The following is a 7,363-nucleotide window of genomic DNA, read 5'->3' on the forward strand; positions in this document are numbered from 1 at the left end:
TCCTTTCTCTTCTGCTCAGAAATATTTTCTTTACTTGCAACTCTTTTCAGGCAATAACCATCAAAAAGGTTTTAATTGTCCCTTCTCTACAGCTGGATGGATCTAACTTTCTAACACAGTCAACTTAATGAGAGAGAAAAGCAATTAAAATTGGGATTAATGACCTTGGCTTGATTATGTCTGGAGGGAACTGAATCACAGCAAGCTATGTGGATTGTGTCCCTCCAAACATGGTTCACATTCCTAAATGAACTCTGTCGTCATCCTCAGGACTGTCCCGGTCATTGGGACCTCATTTTTAAAAAACTAAGTACTAAATTATCTTTTCTGTTTCCAAAACGAAGCTCTTAAGAAGAGATGTCAAGCCAATGGAATTAAAGAAGATATAACGAATGTCAAGAAAAATGATGAAAAGGATGGAGGCTGGAATTCTTCATGCTGTAAAAAAGGAAAGGAGAGGCATGATTGAGGGCAAGAGGAATGCACTAGAGGCCTTGGCCAAGCCTGTGTGTTCCCAGTAAGTAGCACCTCCTGCTTTGGCTGCTGAAGGAAAAGTACTGTTCTGGGCAAAGCATTCATCTCACCCAGAAAGGCCTTTCTTGTGTTCTTACTGTTTTCAGCTACAGTTGTAAGTTATCCTAAAGTATAAATTAAATCAATGGGAAGATAGAGGTGACTCAGGTCTGATGACTTTTGTAAGGTCTTTTTCTATTATACATATGAAAAAATTGAAGTGAGGCCATTTTTTATGGATAATGAAATTAGCCACATTAAGATGTATATACAATCTTTGATTTTTTTTTTTTTTTAACTTTAAGAAAGGCTGGTGCTCCCATCAATCTCCCTCCTCCTGCTACCTCTGTACAATACATTGCAAAATATGCATTGGGCTGCCAGAAGTGACCAGTGCTTCCTTGAGAGAAAAACCTAGCAGCTCCCAGTGCACTAAAGTGCTGAGAAGTATGATATGGTTGTGATGGCAGCTGGGATGGTGGCAAGTTGATGATGAAACATGACTTTTGCCCTGTTCAAGCCCATCAGGTATGGGTTCTGCATGAGCAACTACTTGCTAAGTACACAGGCCATGCAGTCACAGGTTGGCTAGCTTTCCTTTTTCTAGGAAGCTAGAAAGCTTTTAACATTTTCTTTATGTGTTTTGTCTATTTTGTAAATGTCTTTTAACATTTTGGAAAGTTTATTTTCTAAATATCTTGGGTTTATTGTTCCTATTCTCTGGAGTTCCTATATTTAGTCAGAAACTTCTTGAAGCTGGCTGCACCAAACAAAACACTGGTTTTAAGAAAATGTTATTTCTTTGCTAGGCTGTTATGGGGAAATACTGACTCCCTGAGACACCCATATGGAGGGAACAACTGCAGTTCCCACAAATATTCCCAGTTAGTGCAATCGTTTTATAACTACTGAATGCAAAGAAAGAGTTAACCTCAGGTAGAAGATGGGCAGGAGAATGGAATGGATCCAACCATAGAAGAGGAAAGACCCGAGGGTGGGGGAAAAGAGGGATATGAGATTATGCCATAGCATGCCACACAAGACATTTTGTTACAAAGTCAGGGAACACACAGAATGAGGACAGACAGCAGATATCTGCCTTGGGAGGAAGCCAAGTGGACTAGATAGTGCAGCAGACAGCAACTGACTTATTTACAGCACCAACAAAGGGCACACCTATTTTCTTGAAGAGCTTAGAAGCAGGATTTGCTCAGACTTCAAACAAATCGGGCCAAAAGTACTAGGTCTTAAAGAAAACAAAAAGATGACAAATGCTCAACAGAGGGCGGAGTTGTTCAGAAATTATCTTTTGAAGGTGGAGCTGGACCAGGGCCACTTCACAGGATTGCTGTTGATATAAACTCTAAATACACAAGCTCATGGAAACGGAGTAAATTCCCCACCTGTTTTCAAACCTGAGCTTTGGAATCACTGCTTTTGTTAATGTAGCTGCAGTTTCCTATACAAAGATTGTCAAAAAACCTTGCTGAAGTTGAAAGTAAGCCGCATTCTTTGTTTTTTAATTCTGTATTCATCAGGTCAAGTAGTCTGTGAAAAGGAAAAGACAACTTTCTAACTTGACATAACTTTCTCCATTATTTCAACCTTTTTTGTTTTTTAAGGGGCATTACAAATTAAATAATTAGCACTAATGTTTTTCTGACTATCAAAGTGAGTGATTAGTAGGTTTTCCTCTTCTTGCTGTTAGGTCTGTCCTTCTCTAAGGTGAACTGCCTCTCTTCCATGACACCTCAAGGACAAGTAATAATGCAAATGAGCTATCTTCTCCATAGACTCTCACCCTTATTCTTTTAGTGCCATGGGAGAAGAACTTGAGGAATAGGTAAAATGGATTGATCAACACATCACTGAGCAGACCTCTGGCATCCTGAAAATGCATCTCCAGGCCTTGTATATAACAAGGCATGCAGCATATTACAGTTTAGCTGCAAACTTTATTCTCACTGAAGCAGAGGTAATTAAAATCACCACATGTACAGAGGCACTTGCAATTTTATATCAAAGGCAAATTTGGGACACACATATCCCACACCCCTCCCCACTCCAGATTTAGTATGAAGTAAGACAAAAATGTGGAAATAATTATCACTTTGATGCTGCAGGTGCTGTGTGGCTCAAAACATCTACAACTAATAGGTACTCATTCTCATATACTGCTGGTACCTGAAAGATATTGCTGCTTCACTGACTTATCCTCTCTGTCTGACTGAAGCTGTATTTTCTAACAAAAGCCTTTATTTATCTTTTCATACATACAGCACTGTTTTGATTGTTTGCTTAACTAATTTTTGCTTTCTAATTATCACTGAATCACTTGATTCCCAGGCATCTATTGCGATAATATAGATGTAAAATAGGTTTCATACAAAGAACTGAATTTTAGCTCACACTGACCTAAGTTTGTTGAAAGTCCCCATGAAAAAGCAGAATCAGAACCACTAATCTGGGAAAATTCAGATCCACTGTAAGTAGTCTAAAAAGGTAGTACACTTCCTCCACCTTGGTAGGCAATAAGTAAAATATGTGAACCATGAAAAAGATAGAGAGCAATTTTTTAATGTTTATGAGCCCCATTCTTGGAAGTTTAAGCAGTACATTTATTAAATGGTTAAAAAACCACTTGTGATAGACCAAGGCACATTTTAATGTTCTACGAATCAGGTATTAATGCACAGAAAATCAATCTTTTATAGTAACGAGCCAATCTCTTGCCTTTCAAGCTCTGTTTACTCATGCCTGATTACAGAATGCCTCTTGCAATATTCCTATTAAATATTAAATCAGATAAATAATGGCTGTACTATAGAAAAAGTACAACATTAACTGAAACAGAACATATTTAACAAAGGGAAAGGTTCTATATTAAATAAGCAACAAAACTTTGGACATATAGTATCATATAGAAGGAAGAAAATACAAGGTAAATACAATATTCAATTAATTGTTTTGTCATTTACCTAGTTCAGACCTCCTAATCCAAAAAATGCCACACATGCCTGCTAGGATTTTTAACTGGATTTCTTTCACTCTATCTGCAGGTTATGTAACTGATGGCCTTACAACTTAAAATTTAAAAAAACAAGAAAAAAAACCCCAAGATGTAGAGACGATGTTTTCATGAGGCATTTTAAGATGTTCTTGAAAAGGACTTTACGGACCTTCATCTGCTTACACTATCAGAAGACAGAACTACAAAGTTAATCAAACTATATCTTCTTCAGCATGGCTCAATTACTAGTGGTCCACATGGTGAATCTGGGTTCATTATTTCTGTCAATACCACTTATGTTTTGCTGGAAGAAAAAGGAAATGGCTTTTGTGGAAACAAAAAGCATTCTTATACCTTTCTGGAAAGCATGGGGAAATGCACAAATGCCGAGTAGCATTCTACAACTGGGATTCTTTGGAGAATGGCTAAGGCTGGGTTGCCTTGACATGGAAATTCCATAAATATGATTTGTTTTTGAGAGAATAAGACAACTGTTAACATTTGAAACAAAGCAACTTGCAGGGTGCTATGCTTTTAGCACCTCTTGAAAACCAAAGAACAATAGTATGGGCCTAGGATACAGAGCTCCAACTGCAATCCAGAACACTGGCAATAACCAGGGCCCAAAGAGCCTCAGGGCACTCAGCAAAGACAGAGGCCACACCGATTCAACAAACCATTAATCTTAGAAGGGAAGAAGATCTATAAGAAAAAAAAATATACAAGAAATGAAGGAAGGTGTAAGGTGTCAATAGTTACTCTGTATAAGGAGATGAGAACTACAGATTCCTGGTAAGAGAGCTCTTTAGGGAATTTAAAGATGATCCGTTGCTGACTGCAATATTGTCAGGAAACAAAATCAATCCCTCAGGAGAAAAAAACCTCCAATCATATTTATGTATAAGGTGACTCAATTTTTAGAAGAAAAAAATAATATTTATTGTAGAGAACACTTCTTTTTTTGTCAAAATCCCATCCAGCAATCTTTATCTATGTATGTCACACAACAAGGAGGGTTAAATTTGTTACATTCTAATAGCAATACCAGGATACATTGTGCAGTTTGATTTTAAAATAGCTGTATCCAGATAATTTGCCTACAAAGCTTTTAATACTGCTGCCTGACAAGCTCTTTGAACCCTTAACATGGCTTTCCAGCAACTCCTGAAACACTGTCAGTTTAAGAACAGTCACACAGAGGAACTGTGTTTCAGTTTTCAAAGAGGGCAATTATAGACCTGCCACCTAGATGCCAATCATGGACAAAATAATGGAATGGATGCTACAGGACTATAATCAAGAATTAAAGAAGGATGACATAATTAATGACAGTCAACTTGGATTTGTGAAAAATATTCTGCATCAAGATAATTTGATTTCTTGTTTAAAATAAGGTTACAAGTTAATTTGACAGTGGTGGTAAATAACACTCTCAATATAAAATATGTAGATTTCTATTTTGGATGTAATCTTAATAACATGCTAATTTTTATTATAAAATTGCAACAAAGCTTTTAAACTGAACATCAAATAGATTGGTGTACTTGCTAGGTCTCAAAGGGTTGGTGAGAGGAAATGATCATCATGTACTTGTGTCTAATGGAAGTCTTGGAGAGCTTTTCCTTACTTATATATACATATATGCTTATATATTAAGCATTTTAACAATTCTGTTTATTATTTCTAGGAAAGTAATTTCTAATACAAAGATTGAGGATTATTTAGATATTGAGAAGCATAAATCACTGATACAAAGCAATCTGCATTTTATTGTAGGGTAGGCATTATCAAACCTGCCATTTGTGATGGGGCCGAATGTAGTTATCCATCTAGGTACAAAGAAAGTGTTTTCTCCTTCTATGGCAGCAGCATTAGCTTCAGAAATTTTGTGGCAACACAGTTACTCTTGAACACATAAATAATTCAATAATGAGAAAGGGAAAGGTAAGCTGCTAGCTTTTTCTCATTAAAAATCATTAATGCAGAACAATGCAAATGTGATAGGAAAATGGATTAACCAGGAAATAAAGGAAAACTATAAAAGAAATGTAATTCCTTCAATAAAAACCTTAGGGAACTTAGTCTGACTTACAAAGAAGACCTTTAGGCGGGGGCTACTAATCAGGTAAGAACTTATAGAAGAGGGAATCTTTTGGATGGTCTTTTCAGTCCTGGCAACAGGATGCTGAGTAATTCAGAATAGATATAATTCCAAATTTTTAATGATCTAAAACCAGGCGGCTGTTAGAGTAATCGTCCAATGTAAAGCATTCTGCATCACTAACAGCCTTCTAAATCAAGACTCTAGTTTTTATTAGTTATTGTATTGTAGTGCAAAGAAGAATTAAATCCAGAAAGTACTAGAAACTCCTATTAAATGCAGGTGAAACATGAAGGATTTTTTTTCCTTCTGTCTAGATACATATGATGCTTTTATGAACATTTTGAAATATTTGGAATGAACTTTGGATTTCAATTTACTCCATTAACTTCATGTTTTTCTGTTCAGAATGCTATAATATATTCCTTATGAGGTATCCTCTAAGATTCAGAACATTCTCAATAAAACCAGCTGGATAATAGAAGGGTGAAAATACATTTTAAAATGCTACATTTCTATGAAAACACCATTTCATTAGAAAGAAAAAAAAATCAATTTTTCTCAACACAGAGTTTGTTAATGTAATGTAATCATAGCACAGTTTGGGTTGGAAGGGACCTTTAAAGGTCATCTACTCCAACCCTCCTACAATGAGCAGTGACTCCTTCAACTAGACTTGGTTTCTAAGAGCCTTGTTGAACCTGATGTTGAATGTTTCCAAGGATGGAAAATCTACCATCTCTCTGGCTGATCTGGTCCAGTGTTTCACCACCCTCACTGTTAAAAACTTCTAACCCACATTAGCACTCTTTGAATTTAACATTATTACTCTGATAAAAAGAAGTTTGTCTTCCATCTTTGTTTAAGACCTGTCAGAGACTGAAATATTATTGTTTATGACTTAAACGTTTTCATGAAAGACTTTTGGCTAATATAGCAGAACTGTGTTACAAAAGCTGCATAGATGACCACCACACCCTGAACGGGGCTCTGAGAGGCCCTACACCATTTTTGCTGATGAAGAAAAGATAAAATAATAACTCAGGATGGGAACATTCACAAAGCACAAGCTTAACACCTTCAGGGAGGAGATGACAACCCCAGGGCTATCAGCTGCCAAGCTTGCAGACCCTCACACCAAAGGGTGGGAGAAGAGAGGCTTTGGGTGTGTGAGAAGCTTCTGGTGAGAGGCAGTGAATGTCCATCCTCCGATGTGTGGACCAGCCCAGCTAGGGGGCCTTCACCGGGGAAAAACTTATCCACAGCAGAGGGGGTGACATGGACCATCAAATGGCCCCCCAAAGGGGTCCCCAGACCCTGCACCAGTGCACCAAAGATGATGCAATAGACCCTCAGTGTTGCAAGGGACAGTGTAAAACTGGCCTCCTGCAAAGGGGGCGCCTGGGTGCTCCCACCTGGCCCAAAGTGTGCACTAATCCCAGGAATTCCATACTCATCGGTGTGTGGCAATGTGTGGCAGCGTGGCATGGTGTGGCAGCGTGGCATGGTGTGGTGTAGCCATGGTGTGGGACCCTCAGCACCACCAACAGCAGATGGAAGGAAGCAATGAGACATCGCTGGGACCCTCGGATGGATGATATGCTTCCACCTAACCCCTGTTATTCTCCCCCTGTCCCCCATTCCCCAAGCACACCTCTTTTTCTATTTCTTTCTTTCTTCTCACTTTCTTTCTCTTTGCCTTTTGTGCTATTAAATAAAATGTCTACATACTTTGGCAC

Source organism: Cinclus cinclus, chromosome 5 (genome assembly GCF_963662255.1).
Source record: "Cinclus cinclus chromosome 5, bCinCin1.1, whole genome shotgun sequence".
Classification (NCBI taxonomy): domain Eukaryota; kingdom Metazoa; phylum Chordata; class Aves; order Passeriformes; family Cinclidae; genus Cinclus; species Cinclus cinclus.